At 38.5% G+C, this 23278-nt stretch overlaps 1 protein-coding gene across 1 annotated transcript in view; it reads right to left on the minus strand.

Annotated features, from left to right (window-relative positions):
- Positions 1–23278, minus strand: part of DHRSX (dehydrogenase/reductase X-linked) — a 162661-nt gene that overhangs the window by 85200 nt on the left and 54183 nt on the right. The window lies entirely within an intron of this gene.

Here is a 23278-nt window from a genome sequence, read left to right on the forward strand (position 1 = left end):
GTTGGTCAACAACTGTGTCATCCTTGACTGTGACACCTCAGATGCTACAAGCTTTTTCCACTGACTTGTCCATTCTAGGAAACAACTGTAATAGCTCTAACTTGTCTGTGAGGCAGCCATTGCCACGCTAGGGGCTGTGAGCGATGAATGCCACACTACAAACATTCTGTTTAAAAGGTACTCAGACAGACAGATATGGAGGCAACAGCTCCAAACCAAGAAACTCTACTCTCCTTAGATTATACCATACTTGGGTAGGAAGGTAGCCAGCATATTACAAATTACATCTTTGAGAAGACACTGTTGGTCTGAATTTGCCCCAGCAGCTGTAAGTATGGCAATAGAAGTGTGAAAAAAAAGCTATTATTTTAATTTGTAGCACTTAGCAACTCCTTAGCCATGGTGAATTTGTCCAGATGAGTGACTAGAATGAAAAGGACTGGAAGGCTGAAAAGCTCCAGAACAGGAATTGATTAGCTGAGACTCTCTTATCAGAGGCACTGGGCGTGGTTCCCTGGTTCATATACACAGACACAAATCACATTCAGAAATTGACTGCTTAGTTCATTATGTAAATTTTTTACAGCTAATTACAAAATACATGCTAAGGAGTGCTTCATATTCCAAGGGATTTTGATCTCTATAAAAATGACTAAATATAGAATTGGTAACTAGATTAATCACTTAATAAAAATTTTTAAAGGAAAATATAGGAAAATTAAAACAATTACTATAAACCGCTGTGACTTCATGCAGAATTAATTCAGAATTTCAAATAGAAAATCCAGTTTTCTTGGAGGTTTTCCTGTTCATCATGTTTTTAAAACTGTCTATCTGACATCATCATTTACTTTGCACAGTACATCTTGCAGTCATTTCTATTCTCTCTCTGGTTGTGTAACCTCTCTGACTAAACAACCTGAAAATACGTGGTTACTTATGAAGAGAATTCAAATTGATAAAATGCTAATATAAGTGGTATTGAATAGAATTAGAAATCTCACCAACATTACTGAACAGATTAAATCAGCATTCTTCTACAAGATTAAGACTCTGTCACAGAATGCAGCTCAGAGCACATGCCTTTCTCTATCTTTTATTCAAATTAATGCCTGGCATTTCCTTATTTTGTGGCTTTATAGTAATGGAGAATTATGATGGAACACTCAGTTGCTGCCCATGTACAATAGTAAAATAGTACTCACAGGAGTCCCAAACCCCACCAGGCAGTCAAAACATACATTGAATAAATAATGTGGTATATGCCACATGAATATCTGGTTCTGTCATGAACAGAAATATTTTAATACTTTCTTTTAATACTTTCTCCCCTCATCAGTCAGGAGATACTCTCATGAGCTGCAGATACTTGTAGTTTTGTGGTTAGAGCAGTATTTCCTCATTATCTACTACATGTAATACATGCATAGGGCCTGAAAAGAGAACTTTTCATACACAAGGATTGAATTCTGCAGCAAGGTGCAGAGATGCTATGTGTTAGCTAAGGCACAAAACCAGGTTCAACCTGTTTTATTGAAACAGAGATATGTCACACCATGGCACCACGAAACTTACAGTTCAAGCATTTTAATACAGCATTTAATCACAATTGTTAACATTTAAGAAGAACCACCCTGTTTTTCCTTGATATATGTTTTCCTCTAGGCCTCCAACTTCAAGTAGATTTCAACAGAAAAGTAGCTTTTTCCTCACTGACAGAAGTGTACATGGATAAGCTCAATGCCATCTTGACCTGTTTCTCTTGTCTGGATTTTTTCCCTATCTTGACTTACATTTCTTTTTCAGACAGGGAATTCTATGTAATTGCCTTTATGATTCTGTGCAACAGTGGGACTATTAAAGAAATACATGTTCACAGGCCAGAGGAATCCATCTGTTTCCAGATATTTCATGCAAAACAACATCCTCCCTCCTGTGAAAACATGAAAGCTGCAATATCACAGTCTGTCTTAGGTGTTTCCAAGGTGGGATCTCTTCTGCAATTCTATCTGTAGTGGATTCTTTCAGAATAATTATTTCAATATACTACAGTTAATGTACGATATCTGAACTGCAAATTCCGCATCTCTGGTATACTGGAATTTCTTCCATGACATAAAATTCAAGTCCTCACTGAAAATTCATGGTGTTACAATGATGCTTTATGGTGGGAAAAAATCCCAAGGAAACCAAACAAAAGCCCTAACTGAAAAGTTCTGCATTATGAATTTTCATTCTTTTATAAATTTTCACTGTCTACCCTCTGATCTACCCTCTTTGTACTGAGTATCCATGAATAAGCTGAGGAGAGAAGTAGCCTGCTTGATAAGAAGTATTTACAAAGCAAATCTCAAACTGTTTCAGCAGTCCTGCAGTGATGCATGTGGAGCTTGATATTCTTTGTGCTGAAGTCAGATACATTTACATCAGTGGGAGGCTTTAGTGAAACAAACTGAAAAAAGGAAGGATAATGATCAAGACCGTTGAAGTCCTAGGGGAAGTTGTGCATATTGACCCAGACTAAGGCTAGGTAACATACCATGATGTAAGAAACTAGGGCTTATAGGAGGAGGAGATCAAGCAGGCTGATGGAAGAACAGATAACTGAAGGGAATTATCAGAAGACTTTACATCACAAAAGCTGAAAATAGAGGCAAATATGACCAGTAACTTGGAAAAAAACCATGATGGTGATGATCAGCAATTTAGATTAGCCTGAGGCAAGATAAGGCACAAGACTTGGAGATGAAATGATTGATATCTTAAGCATGGGAAAAAAACAAAAGGGGGGAAAAAACACCAAGAGAAGTCTCGATATTACCCTATTTCTAAGCAGAATACTTCTTACTCCCTTAGGGTAACATGAAGCTTCTAGAATACTTGTAAATTTTTTAGACATGACTGAATGTAGCCAAATCAGAAAGAATCTGATACAAAAATTTCAAAAAAAGAAAAAAAAAGATAATTTGAAAAAGCTTCTGCAATAAAGCCTCCTGCTGAAAGACATGAAACAGAACATAGAAAAACACTTAACAGATAATGTTTCTGCAGGTTTACAATCATCTGTTTCAGAGAAGTCAGGATACTTTGCCATTCTATCGTGTCAGTCAGTCTGTGAGGCTGAGAATGAGCAATCTGAATCTACTGGAATCTAAAGTTCAAGTAAGAACTTTACTGGAAACAACAGAAGATTAAAGGAGATGAACAATTGCATTGAGTGTCTGCTTCAGAATTGCAACTGGAGAAGGAATACTGCTGTGGAAAAAGAGACCAGAGGAAAAACAGAAGGATTCTATTCTGGACTATCAAGGACAGAAACCAAGAATGCACTAATCTCCCATTAGAGAGTCCCAGGACAGATCTACTGTGCATAGTTTCATCAAAAGGAAACTTCAGTGCTGACCAATACCTAGCATTTCCTGTAGGGAGGGAGAATAAAAGTATATTTGAGCTAGGAAGAAAAGTATTAATAACTTCAGTGAGAATTACATATATTTACACCCAGCTTGTGATGTCCTTTGGAGAGCTGTAAATATGAGGGGCCTGTAGGAAGATGGAAGTTATGACTAGGAAGAAACAAGATGAACTAGATTTATGCAGAAGTAGCTATGAGAAGCCACATAGGTGTAGGCTGTATGATAGCCCACTCAAAAGTAATGCACAAGACATAAATCAGTGACTATAAAGAAGAAACACATACACTATCTCTAGATTTAAAGTAAATGACAATGGAATCACCTCCATTGGTGCTGAAAATTCTACTGGCTTATAGCTACTTTTGCATGTCACTTCTGCATTTTCCCAGAGCTCTGAGCTGGGTTCTGCATTGTGTCTGCAAGGGAAATAAATAATTTCTGAAAGGAGCAATGGGAAGGGCTCCCCTGTATCTATAACAACCACCTTCATTTTAGCTGCAGGTAATGTTTAGAGGAAAAAACACAGAAGTGATTAGATCATTTAGAGAAAGTGCATTTGCCTCACTTGATGAAATCTATTTTCTGGATTTTGCCCAAAAGGGAATAAAGGGTGGCTTAGTCAATGAGCACTTCTGTTTCTAGAACAGACTGTTTGGAGTTGATTAATATACTTGACATCGCTGGAGAAGGAAATTATTAGAAAATTATATTTGAAATATTATCTTGAAGTTTTAAGCATATGTTCCAATAATCTGAGATGAAATAATTCAGCTCTCTAGGTATTATTGACTCAGAGTAAGGATACTAAAGTTTAATCAGAATTGTGCTTCTCTTTCAAACTATACTACTTTCACAAAACATATACCATAGTTCAAAGGAAAACCATACATTTGTTATGATTGTGTTAATGTTAGGCAGAGTTACAACACATTACAAAAAGGATTTAGTTAAAAGTAATGTACAGCAAAACTACTAAAGAAAATTCACCAGCACAGATGATCTTAAAAATGCATAGTGAGGTAACTCTTCTTTGTAGATAATACAGCATATTGTGTATTTATACTTCTACTGAAAATTTGCTCTTATTTCTTCTTCTATCATCTGTTAAAATCTGAAGCTCTATTCTGTCATTAACATTCAATGAATCTACTCACATTGACTTAATGAACAAAAAAGTACCGAAATTACTATTCAACCAATATGGACACTGAGTACATCATTTTCAAGAGGGATCAGACTTCCTGAATTCATGTTTCTTCTTTCATCTTCATACAAGAGTGCTGTTGTCATAAATGCAGAGTATTGAAGGATACAGTCAATCCTAATCTAAAAGAGTATTAGGAATATTGGGTATTTATTAATTGAATCATTTAGTTATGTAAAAGGAATAATGGAATTATGTAAAAGGAATAAGGATAGGCCATCCTTTGGATCCAAAGACCTTGTACACAATACATGCAAAATTTCTCCAAGGCTGAGTTTCCAGGCTCTGTGTATTACCAGAATAAAAGAAGGGAAAAATAGAAGCTAGAGGCATTTGAAAAGCATGGCAGCTCAGAGAAATCATCTGCATATCATCTATATGACACAACTAGAATAAGTCCAGTAGTGTTCACCCAGCTGCAGCCTAAGGGATCTGTCACGCAGCCAGCTGCTGCTGTTATTTGACATCTGGGATCTGTAACTGGCATTGAAAAGGAAAAAAAAAAAAAAAAGAAAAAAAAGAGGGAAAAGAACTGAAGAGTTATGTGAGGTTAACAACAACAAAAACAAAATTCCCTATCTCTTCCAGCACTAAAGGCAGAAAGTAAATTTTGTTGCCGTGGATGGAGCTTCCGTGCGCTGCATGCATACAGCACACAAATGAAAGGTCAAACAACTCCTGGCAAATGAGTGAAATGAGTGTATCACAATGAAACTCTAGAGAAACACATTCATACTGCTAAGAGCAGCACTGTGTGCCCATATCTGACCAGCAGTTTTGTTACTTACAGCTCCACTTGCAAAGATTACCATGGCTAATTCATGCCGTGGGGCTGAGAGCTCCTGGTTAAGGCTGACTCAGTGGTCTCAAGCATTATACCAGGGGTATCCAATTCTCCACACAGAGAAAACCTCAGCCTGATTTCCCCTGCCTGCTTAACAGTGCTTACTGGGCATAGAGAGAAGTTTCAGTCAGTGATGTGACTTCCCTGAGAATCAGCAGAGCTGGGGAAGAAAAAAACATCCTGCCAAAAAATGCCCCTTTCACAAACACCTGGATCCTCCTACCACACCAGGGACCGTGTGCACAGCATCTATGGGGTACTGCAGATGTGTGTGTTCTGGGTTTCAGTGTTTTGCAAATCTTTATGAAAGACAATAAAACTGTTAATCAGTATTTCCAGATTACTGCACAAGTTGCAGACAGCTTCCCTGTCTGTGGCCTGAGCACTTCATCAAAGGTTACTCTCTCTGTCTGAAGAGCTTCTCATCTCATATGACCCCCTCTTCCTCTCATGACTGAGAGCACTTGATATACACATGATTCGTGCCTACATGAAATCCCAAAAGCTTTACTAAGTGTAATTTTATAGAAGCAAATTGCCTGCTTCCCTAAGCTGGATCAGCAATGTTTCCCTGTCAACCCACAATGCTAGTGAAGCTTTGAACTGCCGCAGTGACTGTGAGAGAGAGAGAGACCTCGCTGGCAAAGATCATGGGTGGAAAAAAAAAGACTTCTATGCCCCTGCACGTGTTTTTGTGGCAGTTTCTATATTTACATCTTTAGGGAACTAACTCTGGGCCAGATTTTGTCACTTCTATTCAGACTGAAGAGTATCCCACTGTACAAATAGTCCCGAGGGACTATACTGAGGCAATCTGGATCATGTTGAAGAGCTCTTTCCACTCTGAGAGGTTTATTTTTCTGTCTGGCTTAAAGATGGCTCCAGCTGAACTATTCGTAGCATTCATAGTGGTGGCAGCCTGCGACCATTATATGGGAAGGAACATATCTGCCAAGGGTCCTCTGCTCATGGAAGGGACAGATGGCACTGCTTTGAGCTTGGAGATTCTGCATGAAATAGGGAATGAGAAAGGTAAAGCATATCTGCATTGCACTGATGCTATTCACAGGCACCTCGCCAGCAAGTACAGACACAGCACTGTGCAAATCTCTGCAGAACAGACAAAACATTCCAGACAATGAAGACTTGGCCTTTGCTCTTGACATCAAACAACTTGCAGCATTGTGCTAGCCTGGAAATTACAAATTTGGAAGCTATGGAACTGACAGCTGTATCTAACATGTATAGATGTTGATACTGAGTACATGTACTAGAAGTGTGCTTCTGTATGAGGCTTGGATGTGGAGTTGTGGCCATCACACCAGCAGTCTTTCACAGAGGTCAGAGTTTCTTCCTGAGGCAGTAAGGAAAATCCCACTGCACGAGGTAAATGCACAAACATGCATAAGGTATGACTAGGCATATTCATAGATAACAGATAGAGGAATAGATCAACCACAAAAGTAACACCTAATATTTTTGTATTTTCCTTTCAGCATACCTACATTTCTCTGCAATCTTGCATAGCAAAGAATCTCATTGATAAATAACTACTATTTGACACAACTAGAAGGTAGTTTGGGTGCCTAGAGATTTTACTGTGTCTCTAGCTTAAACAACAAGACACAGGCAGAGGAAGTGAAATAGGGAAAAATATCAGTTGTTCATGCTTGGCCTTAAGGCACAACCATCAAATAAAATTTTGGAGCCTCAACGCAGATTTTAACTCACATATCATGTACTCTGGCACATTTACACTAATCAACATCATAGAGAAAAGTTCCACCACTGGCTCAATTCAGAAGACCCATGGAGACTTAGAACTGTTCACCAGAAACACAGAGAAGTATATAAAAATGCACTGTGTAATTCCAGGGTATTCAGGAACAAAAATCCCTGAACACAGTGATGTATTCCTGTTACAAAGATTTATAACTGGCTAGGCTATTGAAAAATTCTGATGTGTCCTTATCTAAACTATTTATTCCATAAATGGCACAAATCATTTCATGGCCTTTACTGTTTCATTCAGTGATCCAAGTTCCCCCTGGCCCCCAAAGTAAAACTAAAACTAGAGAAAGAACAAACTTTTAGCATTGCAAAGGTTAAGCCTTCCCTTCTGTGCCTGTGATCAATAATGGTCATGCTCTGGCTGTGTTTAGGCTGGACTCAAATCCTGCTGACACATTTTGAGTCCGTACAAATTTCATCCAGGCTGGAGGATAAGGGACTGGGTGAGGGCTGGCACACACAGAAACTGTAGAAAAGGAAAACTCTGTGGGTTCAGGGGTGCAAAAAAAAATCTGCTAGGTTGGTTTTGGGTGAGGGCAGGGGGTGGCTGGTAAACTTAACCTAGGACCAGGTTCTGGCCTTTCCTTTGTGGGTCCTCAAATACTCCAGCCCAATAGGCTAAATGGATCAAAACACAAGATCAATGCCTTCAAAAGAATAAGGAGGAGCTAAGCAGGTTTCCTTTTGTTAAGGGTTACCCACGTCTAATGGCTTTGCTGGACTGAGGCCAGCTATCCCAGCATACATCTCTTTTGAGTTTGTCTGGAAGTGGTAGGTGTATATTCATTAAATTACTCTTCCTTATCTCATATAAAAAAAAAAAAGCATATATATTTCCCTACAAAGAGACATAAATCAAATTGTTTTGTAGCAGATTGAAATACTTTTATATATATATATATATATATATATATATATATATATATATATATATATATATATATATATATATATATCTGGGAGCCTTTAATCTCTTCTTTCCCCAATTTCAACAAACACTTGCCCTCCCTGTAAAGAAAGAATTGAATTATGCATGGCAGCAAGCAAAGGTTCAGAAAGAAAGGAGGCGATCATTAGCTAGAGTTGCCTAAATGTCAGCTGTCCAGTTCCATCTAGCCACTTAGGCTGCCATCCTTAAAAGAGCTGTCTAAGGTGCAGAAAATCACCTTTTAGATGTGCCAGTCTCTCTCCTGTTAGTAGTGAAGTGTTTGGGTAAAGAGCTTGAAGGACTCAAACAGTTCTCAAATGGCTGATGCTGGTGAGGAGTTCTGTAGGCCCAGGGGACACAGAGCAGGACCATAAGAGCCTGAGTTCAAGCTCCCAAAATCATCCTCACCAGCAGCACCAATTGTTGGTTTCTTTTATTTCTTCTGCCAAAGGGCCATGGCTCCTTGGGCCAAACTCCAGTTCCCCAGGACCAGTTCAGGTGTGTTTTGTCCTACAATCAACTGCAGCAAACATGTGCGAGGCACAGCGACACAGCTGAGCTGCTTCTTACACAGTGGTTGCTGCTGAAACTGAGCAGGAGGAGGGCTTGTCCAGCCCACCAGCTACTAATGCTTCCCACAGCACTTCCCATCAGCTCCTAGGCACTGGTGGTTTAGACATGCTTACTGCCCAAGCTGTGCCTCAGAGACACTTCAGCAAGTGAGAAGACCACAAGTTACTCAAGACAGTCCACAAAGGCTTTCTCAGACACCAAGTTTAAGCAACAGCATAGATGAGGTTAGACAGACTGACGATAGCAAGCCCAACATTAGCTATGCCAAAGGACTGTTTCTAAAGGGGATATCATGCTGAGTAATGAAAGGCCTTGCCTCTTTCACGGAATAAAAAATGCATGAAGTACGCCTGAGTTCCTTCCTCACAAAGGCGTTTGTTGCTGCGTGAATGAGGAAAGATACATGCTTGCTGTCTCCTTATATCTTCAGAAAAATATACCTAAAACCTGTATCTGGAAGAACTTCTTTGTACCAGATGAGGTCTTTACACCAGACGAAACAGGTTTTGATTCAGTGGGGTGGACGAGATGCCTCATACAAACCTCTAGGATATATATCTCCTCTAAACCCACATTGCTAGCTCTTGAAATCTCCAACTCTCCTAATGCTGAAATATGATTTTATCCCTCAATCACTTTGATCAGAAATTCAAGAATCTCAGTATTTCATACAACATACATTCACCATATTCTATCCCATTCCCTGTGGAATATTTTAAAAAACACCAATATCCCTAATGGTTTTGACTTGACGGTCACTTACGATTCAAATAATTTAGTGGGAGCATGTTGTACTGTACCCTAGTTATCCAGAACTGAGTAGCTTTCCATAGTTTCCAGATTTTCTCTCTGGAGAAACAAAGATTACAGTTGGCATTGATATGTGCCACTGTCTTACCCTGCCTGATATGGGATGCAGATGCCACCAGTCAGAAGCACCTTCGTGGTCATTTAGTTTACACATAGCTCTTCAGGAACAATTGAGACCAGTTTATATTCCTCAGCCTCAGAAAACCATGTGGCTATATCACCCAAAATCATGACATAGGCAGGTACTATATAACAGGCACCTTAACTGAGCCTATTACAATCTCAACATTCCTAAATAGGTCCAAGGCTCTTTGAACTGAGAGATGAAAGAACAACATGATTCAAAAATATAAGTTAGGCACTTCAAACAGCTAAAGTTAGGCCCTGCAACAGCAGGCAATTTTTTTAATAATGGTAACTAATAAGCTGCATGTGATATATTCTTCCTAAGTTGCATCAGATGTAGTCTTGTGGCCTCTTTTTCTTCCCATAAAGATCTAAGAAAAGGTCTGCTGACCATCTTATCTTACATCTCACTGGATTCATCTTTTTCAGTATATTACATTTTTTTTTTCTTAAATAACCTTGAGACTTAATAGTTTGCTTATAGCATACATGAAAATTTAAACGAACATTTCAAATAATGCATTTATTATTAAACTATTTCACTGACACAACTGCACAACTGCATTTTTTCCTGTGCTTTGCTGGTGCCCATGTTTTCCTTCCTGCAGAGCAAAAATAGCTAAACCCTCACTTCTGCCTATTTTAACATTTCTCAGCTTCTGTCTGATCTATCACAACTGCACACTTTGAATGACTTTACTCAGAAACTGCATTTGAGCTAAAAACCAAACCACTATTTAGGCAAGCATCTGTACTTTTCTCTCTGTAACTAGAGGGACAATACATAAGGACATAGAAGTTCTAAAGCATTCTAAGGTCTCTTATTTCCCATTTCCTCCAGACCCCTGCCTGTCAAAGTCTTTCTGCAAGTCTGAAGGAAACAAGGCAAGGAAGAACACTTTTTATGGGGCAATGTTTCTATGGAATCTGCATAAAAACATTGCACCTTTGTTCTGGAGCTCCACCACAAAGAATTGTTCTAACATGGCAAAGATGATTAATATGCTGCAACATCTTAGGCAGAAAAGCTTATCCTACAGGTGGATCAAGGAGTCCAGGTGTTTGGAAGACTGTCCCCTGCCTCGTCCAAGGATTCCAGAATCACATACTATTTCTGGAGCTTTTTCAAACCACCTTGTTAAAACACCTGGGCTCTCTCAGCTCCTTCTGCTTGATATTGCCACGTGGGAGCATTACATATTACTCATGTGCACCTTGATATAACTCACAAAAATAAGTGATCAATGACAATGAGAGCACAGCATTCTCAATTAAGATCATATCAGCCCATAAAATAGATTTTTTTCTTTTATGCCTGCCAATTCTTAATTAAAACAGGTAACATAAACATGTAAGTGCTAGAATTGAATTTGGAAAGGCTGAAATTGCCAAAGACAAGTTGTTATGGACACGTTACAGAAGAAACATGAGAACAGAAGAACTTTATGAGTTTTCACTGTTGGCTTACATAAAAAAGATTAATATCTAGCCAAAATAAGACTCAATTTATAATTCTCCCTATACTCACACAGTGAAATGAAGCTTTTACATCTTCACTGTAATGATAAATAGCACATAAAAAAAAAAAAAAAAGTCCAAAGAACAAAGCATACTCATGAATTCAGAGGCTGAGCTGACTGTAATTAAAAAGTCCAACACTCCTGTATCTCATCCACACTGCTTTGCTTTCTGAGACTTTCACAAAATGAGCCAGGATACTGAAATGACCATTTAGTCAGCAATTTATATCACTCTGGAAACTGAATATGGAGATTCAATACCAGCTGCTGTTTATTTATTGTGTTAAAAAATGTGAAGGATCCCTGTGCATACTGTTAATGTGTCCAATATAGTCACCAGCTCTCCAGTTGCAGTTGAATTCATAGTCATCCCTCAGGAATTGCTAACTCTTCCACCATTATTATTGCATCCCTAGGCTTGGATCTGTTTCTTGAAACTCTCCCTTGTGAGATAAAAATCCTCTACATCATGAAAGAACAACTCAAAAAATCTTACACTTATCTAGTCGTTTACCTTCATGCTAGTACCTGCATCCCTTTCAGGTCAATATATCTAGGTTAAAGGTACATGTCGCGGTGTTCACAAAAACCTTTACAAAGCCTTTTGATGCTCTTGCCGGCAGCTCATATTTTCCTGACTCCTTCTCTCACTCCAACAAAAGGGAAATAAAGTCTCCAAATTTATCCAACGTTTTCCTACATATTTCCTTGCTGCATTCACTTAAAATTGGCTTCACTTTCCAGACATGGTTTCCAATCAGTGGACACAGCATTCCCATTGCTCTGTGTCTAACCGCTTGCTCTTCCATCGTCTCAGTGGATTTACACCCACACACTGAGGTAGGTAATATGCAGGAGAACTCCTGAATAAAATATACTCTTTCCAAAGATGCTACACAGGAGCAGCTTGCATCCTAGTGTGCTGCCTGCTTGGTGACTTCTGCTCCTTGCTTTTGCAACCTGCAAGCTTCATTCTTCAATCCCACAGAATTTAGTACAACTGCTATTATAAGATGGCGTTGATTTGAGGCAAAGGCACTGGCTATTTCCAAATCATGCTTGTTTGGTTTATTTGAGCATTTGCTGTTCTGTACACACACCACTGGACAAAGATCCAACCAACCAAACAAAAATCCCAGCCCAGGTTTTCAGTGTCAGGTTTGTTTGGACCCCAAGGAGAACTTTTCCCTATGCACCTGACTCTAAGGCTGGCTGATGGTCCTGTTCACCAGGAGCAGTCATTGCCTCTACTTGCTGCCAGTTCTGAGCACCCCCCAATGAAATGTAGTGGTTTCATTTGCTTCACACCCAAACAAGTGCTAGGTGCCAGCTGTTAAGAATTTTCTGTAAAGCAGGCTGAATAGACAGGTGGTGAAAGTTGCTGACAACACAGAAATATTTAGCTTAACAGAGGCTTGGGAGGATCATTAGGAGCTTCCTGAAAGATGGAGCAAAAGTGTGCAATTAGACAACACTTAACAGGGGAATGATTGCAGATCCATGCAAGGTGCTGCTCCCAAGCAGAGAAAAACAAACAATGCTCTGGAAGAGTGTGACCTCTTCGGAATAAGGAGCTCATTAAAGGAAGGACTGCAAAATGCCTGCAACTGTGTGTGTATGGGAGGGTGTATAGTATAAAGCAACTGACATCTTTGATTTGTTGCCTGTAACTACCATGAATAAAAGAAAACAGCAGTTACAGAGACTGTTTTTGGCTTGATTTCTTCCTTAATAAAGAAAAGACTGGTTCAGCCTCATTGCACTGGAATGCAAGCTGTTGGGAATGCACAAGAATCCAGCTGCTTGTCAGGCAATGTGTAGACAAAAGGTGATTGAAACCAGCTAATAGCCATCCATTGCAGGCTACTCTCCCTGCAAATTAGTCCAATGCTATGCAGCGCTTTCTAAGCAGTCAGACTGATTAGCATATATGAACTCTGGCATATACAGAAATCACACCACTATTCAGCACTGTACAGGCTAAATAAGGGTTTAGAAGCTTTCAAAATAATCCTTGCAATTAACTGTAAATTCATTGGAAACAAAAATATTACAAGACACGCATTTTAAAATATGTAGCTGAATTACAGTTCTTACTGACTGAAGAAATAGAGAAATTTAGTTTGTGGGTCTTTTAGTAGAAAATGTGTACATGGGTGGGAATAACAGTTGCCTGCACACTTATTATGATTCAGATTTGAAGAGCCATGAGACCCACCTCCCAGAACAAATTTATGGCCAGCTAGGATCAAAATTCTGGCCTTTCTGGAGTACCTCTTAGTAACTGTCCAGATGAATTGCTGGAATTGTCACTTCCCCAATAAATCTGATGCAAGTTTCTAATTAAGGCAGTACGTTTGAAATGATGAGGTAGAATCCCTGATTAGGTTAAAGTCAATTGTAAGTTTACTATTGTTTTCAAGAAAACATGGAATTGCAGCCCTAAACTCCATTATTTAGAAGGCTATAATAATCCCCCCACAAAGGTTAGAAATATGTGGATGCAACACTCAAATAGCTTTGTGAGTCATGTTTATTGAATGTAATCATACAAACTGTTAGGTACAGAATGCTTGACAGCTCTTCTTAGTCTTGCATAAACAAGTTCTTTTCTGATCATAATATGATATCTATTTTCCTTTAATGTTCACTTTTTAAGGAGTTAAGGAGTTACTTGGCCCCTAGGAGGGAAGAATACAGGTCAACTTAAAAGGAAAAACAAACAAACAAAAAACCAATAAAGGAAAAGTAAAATTAACGGGTTTTTTTTCCTCATTCTATCTTCCTAAAGCTCCACTGTGGTTTCACAGGTTTCTACCTGCTTGCTGTTCATTTCCAGAATGAACATAAAACTACTAAAACAGCTTCCCAGATTTTAATAATGCTTGAGAATTGGGTCAGTATATGCTCCTAGAAGCACTTCAAATGCACCTACCACAAAAGAGAGGGGAAAGAATGAACAGGGCTTCTAACCTCAGTAGTGGTGATCTGTAATGCCCTTTCAGCCTCTATTGTACAAAACACATAGAGCAGTGTGAGTCTCCAGTCCCTAGACAGCAGGGGGAAGCTCTGTGCCTCCATGCCATGGATGGAGGCTTTGGATGTCCTTCTTCATAGTATAACTCAGGGGCTTTCCTTGCTAACATAGAGAAGGAGGAAATGTTTGAATTCATCTGTGCAAAGGGATGACTAAAACGCTCCCATGTCAAAGGCAAAAGAGAGCCACACTGACAAGGAAGTGGTTGGGGGCAATGAGGAAAATACACAGATGGATAAGTAGAGGTTAAGTTCCTGCCTTTAAATTTCTGTGTCTGCCCACTGATACCTATTTCTGCCTCGCCTTTGGCAGCCAAACCCAGAATTTGTAGTTCCAAGATATAAAAAAAAAGGAAGCTAGAAATATTTAGAAACACATACAGGGCTTGAGAAGGAAGGTTTGGGAAAAGGACAGAGGGATGTTTCAGTGGGAATGGAGATGCCAGGGAGCCATTGAAATGAAGAGGGAAGAAACACAAGAAGAGAGGAAAACCCATCAACAGCTATTTAATCCCCTTCGGAGAAAATTAGCTTAATGATTCAGTCACTCTTTTCTGCTTTTCAGTTGAATAATAATGGAAGCTATCTTTCAGGCTTATCCCAAGGCTAGCATGATACTTCTTCCTAGGACAAAAACACCCACTGGACATAACATGTCACTCTTACTCCACGTTTTTTAATTTGACAGCTTTGAAATGAATTTAACAAAATAGTTGCCAGAGAAAAGATATCATGAAACCCATATCATTAATATGTACTCTTCCAATCCTATATAAAATCAATGAAGAGCCTTGTTTTTCCTGGTTGGGCAGCAGTATGTCTCCATCTCAGAAGCCAGCCAAAGAGAAACTAAAAAACTTAGCATAGTGGATAAAATATGGAGAATAGAAAATCACATTGTTCCATTTTAAAATGTGCAATTTTTCTGACTGTACAAGTACCATTAATCTGTGATATTTTTTTTAAAATTGAAAATGAAAAAGCACAATAAAACTACAAGTTGTTTCCATTGATTTGTAATGCTGGCTTGCAGTATGCAAACCACAGAACTCAAAGCAACTCCTATGAGTACACAAGTACTATCTTAAACATAATATGAAACAGGCAGATATGTGTTACAAAGATGTATTTTCCATTCTGTATTTTTTTAAGTAAGATGGAAAAGAGAGATAGAGTAAGGAAAGAAGAGAAAGAATGAGGAAGAGAGAAAGGGAAAAGAGTGACAGAGACAGAGATGGAAATACAAATGTGCCAGGAATGCTGAACACTTTAGAAGATCTTCAGAGAAGACAAGGAAAGTTAAGTATGCAGAATGGAAAGGAAAACACACAATTTTCCTTGATGGAGCATTAGGGGGGAATATGCAAGCTGAGGGCTAGAATAAAGCCTGTACCCTCAGACATCCTGCCTGGGGAGTTAAACAAGCCTTGTGTGCACTGTGCTAGGCCAGCTCATCCCTGCAAGCAGGTACAGCTGTGAAAGCTGCGTCACTGCTGACTGGGACATGACTTTCTGAGAGTTTCTCTAACACCTTAGTGTAATAAATGCAACTTCCAGCAATGAAATCCTGATCTATGGAGTGACTCCAATTCTTTATTCAGGGACCATCTACTCAAAAGTCTATTTAGCATAAACGCTAAAGAAACAGTCAGGCCCTGCACATAATATTTTCTGGGCATGATCTTATGCTCCTTCAAGTTTATGTGGCAGCAACCTCATTCCAGTTTCTTCTTTCTCTCTGTTTTCATATGCTTTTTCATCTTTGTCTATTCCTTCTATTGGTTTTCTCCTTAGTCTCCCTTTCCTCTCAGCCTTTAGGATCTCTCCATTTTGTTGGGCTTATTAACGTGCACACTAGAGTCTTAACTGTCTACTTTGGATTTAATTTAAAACTACATTTAAAAACATGACCATTCAAAAAGAAAATGGAACATGAAATGTGGAATTCATGTTGTGGGGTTTATTTTCTCCTATCATTCTGCTATCTGTTTTCCTTTTTGCACCCATTTTCTCCCATTTTATGTGTCTGATTCAGTTGCTCTTTGAACACATTGGTACATATGCCTTTTATAGCATTCATTGCAGTAGAAGGCTGATTTTTATTTAACTCAAAGACTAGACTATATTAAAAAAAATATTCACTGAAATGAATCTGCAAAATCTGAAATTAACCTGCAAAAAAAAGAGAAATTCTTTAAAAAAATGTTTTAAAAATAAAAAGGTCAATAAAAAAATCTATTTTTCAAGTAAAAGAATAATGTAGTGCTGGTAGCATAAATTTATACCATCCCTCTGAGACAGAATACTCCTTATATCATCAGTGACATATAATCTCACCTGGTGTTAAAAAGGAACTGAAGGAAAAACATCACTAATTTTTAGCACCAGAAGATGGTGTGTTTTAAAAGGTTGCTGCAATGGCAGCTTGTGGAAGGTGCAGAGAACAGACCAAGGCTGGGACCCACAGCTACAGTTTCCTTTCAGCCCCCACCTTTCCTTACACAGCTGTCCCCCATGACTCACCACACTGCACCGGACCCAAACTCCCAAGAGCATGAGCTTCTTACTGTAGGCTGAAAAAAAATGAATTAAATCCCCTGTTTTTTCCTCATTTTACTGCCTTACAAATCCCTAAAATTTGGGATTTGGGGCTGGCAGATAGCACTTTTCCAGCTGAAATGAAGGATTAGCCATATTTCATCCAGCTTCTGAAAAATAACCCCCATGGAAACACTTTGGAAGCACAAAAGAATGGCTTTATTTCAAAACATTATCTTCAGAAAATAAGGTAAAATTACTTTTAAGAGACTAAGGATATAGATGCTAAATTTTCACACAGCCTAAGAATGGCATTTCTGGACTATCCTTGAGGAAGTACCTTTGGCACCAGTAATTTACATTACCTGATGAGCTCTTTTTCATCTAAACAAAAAAAAAAAAAAAAAAAAAAAAAAAAAAAAAAAAAAAAAAAAAAAAAAACCTACTAAGATCTCTGTCTCAGACTCCCCTAAAGACTGTGCACCCACTGCACAAGGCTGAGATGCTGGGCTCTGCCCCAGACTTCTGCCTGGACAGCCAGGCCACAAGAAGACAGAAGCAGACCTCAGAGATCAAAGGGGTGGAAGGATCTCTCAGCTCAGCTGGTCAGTTCCCCAAAGCTGCTGCAGCCACATGTGCTGCCCATCCCCTCAGGTACACACACTGCCAGCACCCTGGGGCCCAGTGCTTACCAATAAATGCAAACATGGCCATAAATGCTCTGCTTCTGATTGCACTAAGATGAAGAAAAGGTTAATTGGATATGGGAACACTGCAACAAATTGTTCTCTTTTGCAAGCAAAGGCAAACATACTATTTTACCCCGCTGGGTGGAAACACAGAAATGGGTACTGCTTTCTGACTAGCATGTTTCTAGAGGTATGACTCAAGCAAATTAAAAACAAACAAACTAACAAACAATATTCTGTCTGTAGGACTGACTGAAAGGGCATGTGGAGAGGCAAACACAATATAGTTATATATCATTGGTAGTCAAGGTAACTGCAGTATTATGATTCCAGACTAAAATCTTGTTTCATGTATTTTCTGATATAGTAGTCTTCTTCCAATCACTTGAGATCATCTCAGCTGGAGGAAGAACCTAAGATTCTCAGGAGAACTGCTCAGTATATCAGCACTGTTCTATCCCAAATAAGCACTGGAGCATTTTTGACATCTCCCTCTATTATCTATAGCTAGTACTACAAAGTATAGGCCTTCATGGCACTGGAGATGCACTTTTTCTTCAACTTTCAGAAACAAAGTCTTTAAGGAAATCCCGTTTGAAGACTTCACTTATCCAGGGAACAATTAACTTTTGCATCAGATCAAAGAAAAAAAAAAAAAAAAAAAAAAAAAAAAAAATAACCCAAACCAAAACAAATAGACAAATGGAAAGAGGGTTCAGACTCACACAAAAGAAGTTTTTTCCATAGGATATTTTCATTTTGTGTCAATTTTTATACAAAATCTTTTTTTAAAACAAACTTTTACAAAATTTTCTTGTTAAAAAACCCGAATAATTTTTAGTGTACATTTTCAATTCAACATAAAGCATTGATAAGCTGAAGTTTATTAATTCAAGAAGATTTTAAGGTCTAGATTCTAAAACAAATATTGTCTTTTATAGCACAGCAGTCTGGGACATAAGAAACACAGTCAGGATGAAAAGCCTTTGATCTGGATCATCAGGCTGAACACAAACTGCTACTTTTCAAGTTAATCCCTTCTACAGAGATTGTGCACTTTCTCAGTGTTATTTTGTAGATATGAGTGTAAAAGTGTTTCTTTCTGTCTTTTGCCAATAAATACTGCCATTCAAACGGACATATCTCTTGGAAAAATTCTGTCTTCACAAAAAATTGTTCTAACTAGGACTATGGAATTTTTGCATGGACTGACATTCAAGTGTTGAGTATAAGCCAGAAGAAAGCCTGCAATATTTTAGGTTGGAAAATCAGCTTGCTACAAACCTCCAGTTAGAAGCCCCCAACTGCCATGACAAAGTTTTGAAAAGGAGAAATTGCTTTTTGCCTTATATTATTTTTCCTTCCTTTTATTTTCCCTCTCATATGCCATCAAATTTTTAAAGAGACAGAAGTACAGACACTATATCATTTAAATGAGATACATGTTCCAGGAAGTTTAGTTGTTGTAAATTACTTCTTGAAAAAGCACAAGTGAGCATAAGTGAGATTGGAGTAAAATGAGAGGAAATGCAGAACAACAGCAAATCTTGCCCAGAGCCATGAAGATCTCTCTCCAACCACAGGCCCACGTTTTTCATGCTTGGGAGCTAAAACGTTGGCAAGGATTATTTTTCAACTAGGTCAAAGTAAATGTTGGAAAGATGATTTGATTTATTTTGTCTCTTCAAGTCACATCAGTTGTGAAGAGCTACTCCTGCCAAGCAATCTGAAGTCAACAGTAATCTTGGTAAGAGAAGTCAGTGGCAGACATAATGTTAAAATCAAATAAGGAATGAAACACAGCTGAGCATTATCTTGGGGAAATTAATCAGGTGGTGGAAACAGTTCACATCACCTTGTCCAGAAAAAGTGCCTCAATATATGAAGAGAAATCCAAACTGAGACATTATTAGGCTTGTAATGATTATCATGTTAGATGTTTGGCTTAATTGAAGAGTCTATAAGTATCTTTAGAAATATTTTTTTTTCTTCTTACAAGCAAGGATTTCTAGCACCAGGTATCAGAAAAGACCATTAAAACATGCTGGCATTAGACACTTTCTGCAAGACTTTAGGCTAAGAAGGGTTTCAAAGTGTACATGAGCATAATAATTTACAGTCAGATGATGAAAATGTGGCAGAGATGACACACATAATGTAATCTTGAACACATAAAATTTGAAAACTTGTCTTAAAAAAATTAAAAAAAAAATTAGTCTATGCCCTGCACAAAAATTTTCAAAACCAAACAAAAATCAAGAAGAAAACAAAAACCAACCAAACAAAACACACAAAAAAACACCCAAACAAACAAAACACAGTCAAACAACAGCAACACAAACAACAACTGTAACAACAATAAAACAAACCAAAATCCAAAACACCAAAAGAAACAAGAATATCAAGAGTCATTCTTATTCTAAACGTCAGCATTTCTACACTTCTTCCCTTTGTTTCCACAGAATGTTTTTTTCACTTGCACAGATGTGATTTTTTACATTGCTATAAAGTTCTTTTCAAATATCTGCTTCTCAAGACTGTATTATGTTCGAATTATTGCTATTCCTATCACTATATGCAATTAAATCTTAATATTCTCACTGTATGAACACTGATACAGTTTCTGGAAGGCTCTGAAGTCCTGGAACCTGTGTATGTTACAGTACCTGTATTTAGGTCTGGTCACACAAAGCAGACAGGGTTTCATGTGGGTTTGGCAGCTAAAATTTGCTAGACTTACAGAGTTACAGGGTGGCTGAGGCTGGAAGGAGATTGTCCCTTCTCATGCTGGGCCACCTGGAGGTGGCTGCCCAGGACTGTGTTCAGATGGCCCTTGAATATCTCTCAAGATGGAGAATCTACAAACTCTCTGGGCAACCTGTGCCAATACCCAAAATCTCAAATGTTAAAAAAAGAAAAAAAAAATAAAAAGAGATAAAGTTTTTCTATTTTTTAATTGAATTTATTGCATTTTAGGTTGTGCCCATTGCCTCTGGTCCTGTCACTGGGCACTGCTGAGGAGCGACTGGCTCATAACTCATTTAAGAACTGGAACATCTATTCAGAGCTTCAATTCTTTGCCACAAAAAATAGTCCTTGTAGAACAATTTAAGCATGGGCACAGTGACATTGGTCCTTTGTGGTGCAGAGGCTCCTCTCCAGCAGTGCTTCCTCTGGAGCTTTGCCATACTGCTGCAAGGAGGGAGCTGACAAGGAAAGACTGGCAGTGCTCAGTGCTGAGCAGCATCTGTTGTTTGATGTGCAGCTCATACCTGGGAGGTTGCTCACACAGCATACAGGCTCTGCTTATTCCACATTTACTTCAGCCCACAAGTTCTCCACACTCTTGGCAGCTGGACCTCCAGTACATAAGCCAATGGCGTTTCCACAGAAACTTGTTATAAGCAAATTAACTTCTAAAGCCCTACACGTAACCCACAGAAGATAGGTCTACAGAATGTAGTTCTTGGAAGAGATTCTTGGAAGAGAAATATGAAAGCATTCCAGAGAGAACATAAATTGCTTTATTCATGGCTTTGTCTTTCAGTAGATGCTGGCAATTTTCTTTAAAACAGAAAAGGTCTAGAAATAGCTCACACAACCTGCCTGCAACTACTGATCGAGACGGAAAAAATAATGGCATATTAAAGAATGTGACAAACCCAGGAGCACCTTTATTCAGTCACTGCACAACATCATGACTCTACAAGTGCATACGAGAGGATCAAAATCCTGTAAAAGTCTGAAATGGAAGCTTTTTCCAGCCCTGAAGAGGCAATTTTAATTTGAAACTCCATTTCTCAAGATTGCCTTCAGTAGGGCAGCACAATCAGCAAAATGCTAACCTCAGAGCTTTGGTGCCATTAGTCACACAAAGCTTTGGTGATTTACAGTCAGAAAATCATTTCAAGACATCTGACAGGACTTTGTTATTCTGCCTACAGCTACACCTGTGCACTTCTTTGTCTCTGAGTTTCAATTAGAGATAATTTAAATAAGAGAAAATCACATTTCCTAGTGGCAGAGCCTGTTAATGAAATGTGTTTCACATTTCCAATGGAAATGGGAATTCAGGAAACCAACAGGCAGAGCTTGTGCCTGCATTATGAATACATTTCACATTTGAAAGACTTTATCTCCCTCTCAGTATCCAGATATGCAACTCATCTTCAGCTATGTGAACCATATTCATATTGCTCTTAATTTCTGATTTGCCACGCTGTTAACGTGACCACTCAATTTCCAAAGTGTTTTAAGAAACCTAAAAAATAGGGGTTTCTGTATTGTTTTAAGTATCTGTAAGAACTGAAAGGGGAAAATTTTGTATCATGTTACACTGGAAGTCAAAAGGAAAGCAAGAAAAGACATAAGCAAACAGGCTTAATAAATTTAACCATGGTTTTACATCAAAGAATTATGTAAAACAAACAGAAAAGCAGGACAATTGATTTGAAAACTTTTCACCTAAGTGATTTTATCAGAGGGCTTTAGATACACTTTTCTGTGGATTCAAATCTTCCTTGCTTAATATGAAGCAAAAAGTCACCAGCTTTGCTGGATAAGGGACATAAGTGCTATGAGCACAGAGCAGTATTAGGCCATGCATTACTTTCTTGGTCTCTAGAAAAGAGTCTTCCATTCTTGTGCATGGGGAGGATCCAGTCACAAATATAGATTAAGTTCAACACATCCAATATTTTTCAATATTCAAATATGTTCATATGGCTTGAATATACCTAATATAACCTCAGATGAGACTATGGAAGGAAAATAAATCTTAATGTTTAGGCAAGGTTCTTATACCTGTCATCAAGTGACAAAGCAGAAAAACTCTGCAGTTCCACACAGGGTCCTGCAAAGTGGCACACTGTCAGACTGAGACTTCTCTACTCCCATTCATATCACCACCTTGGCTTTCAAGATGTCTTCATGAGCCTGATGTTCAGCTGTACAACTCCAACTGAGGGCAGTCATTCACCTGCCAAAGTCAAGTACTGGAGATAATGCACCAGCACAAGAAAAGAAACCAGGTAGGTGGAAACTGCGTTGTCATTATCAGGAAGCTCTTTAAACCAATCCTACAGGTCTTTCAGCATCAGCAGTGAGAGAAAGGATATTCCAATAGGATGTGGTAGAAGAGACAAAGTAACCACATTAGGTCTAGCCACAAGTCCAGGATGTGATGTTTTTACAACTCAAAACAGCACCAAAAAGAAAAAAAAAGAAGTGATACAAGCAAGCATAAAGTCACACATGCTTATGCACACTTCTACAAGATATGTCTCAAATACAAGTATTTTCCACTATTTTTAGCTGGTTGGATGACCACTTCCATAATGGCATCTTTGACATGCCATGCAAAAGAAAAAGTCCTGGCAGACACTTTTTGCACATACTAACAAGGCATCAGTCCTTGCTGAACTGAACTCTTTGCTGAAGACAACTCTAATATCGCTAACACGACAGGAATACCACTATCATGTTTAAAAGTCTGTGAATTTGGGAACTCAACAGATTAATTCCTCTAGCCTGCAGGGAAAGCAAACAACAAGCTCTCTGGTACAGAGCAGAAAAAGCTGGACTGCTCTGTTAAAAATGTTGCCTGATACAGCAAACATTGGTGGAGAAACCAGCCACAAGTTATTCTGTAATTACACGTGGTACGTATCGGCTACATTAGCCCATCTTCCTTCACGTCAATTCTTCAATCTCAGATCTCTAATACCAAGGAAAAATTCCTTACTTATTAGCAAGTTATATAACAAAAGGGAGAAAGAGACCTTGTCATCTCCTTATTCCCTGG

The sequence above is a fragment of the Vidua chalybeata genome, chromosome 2 (assembly GCF_026979565.1).
Source record: "Vidua chalybeata isolate OUT-0048 chromosome 2, bVidCha1 merged haplotype, whole genome shotgun sequence".
NCBI lineage: Eukaryota > Metazoa > Chordata > Aves > Passeriformes > Viduidae > Vidua > Vidua chalybeata.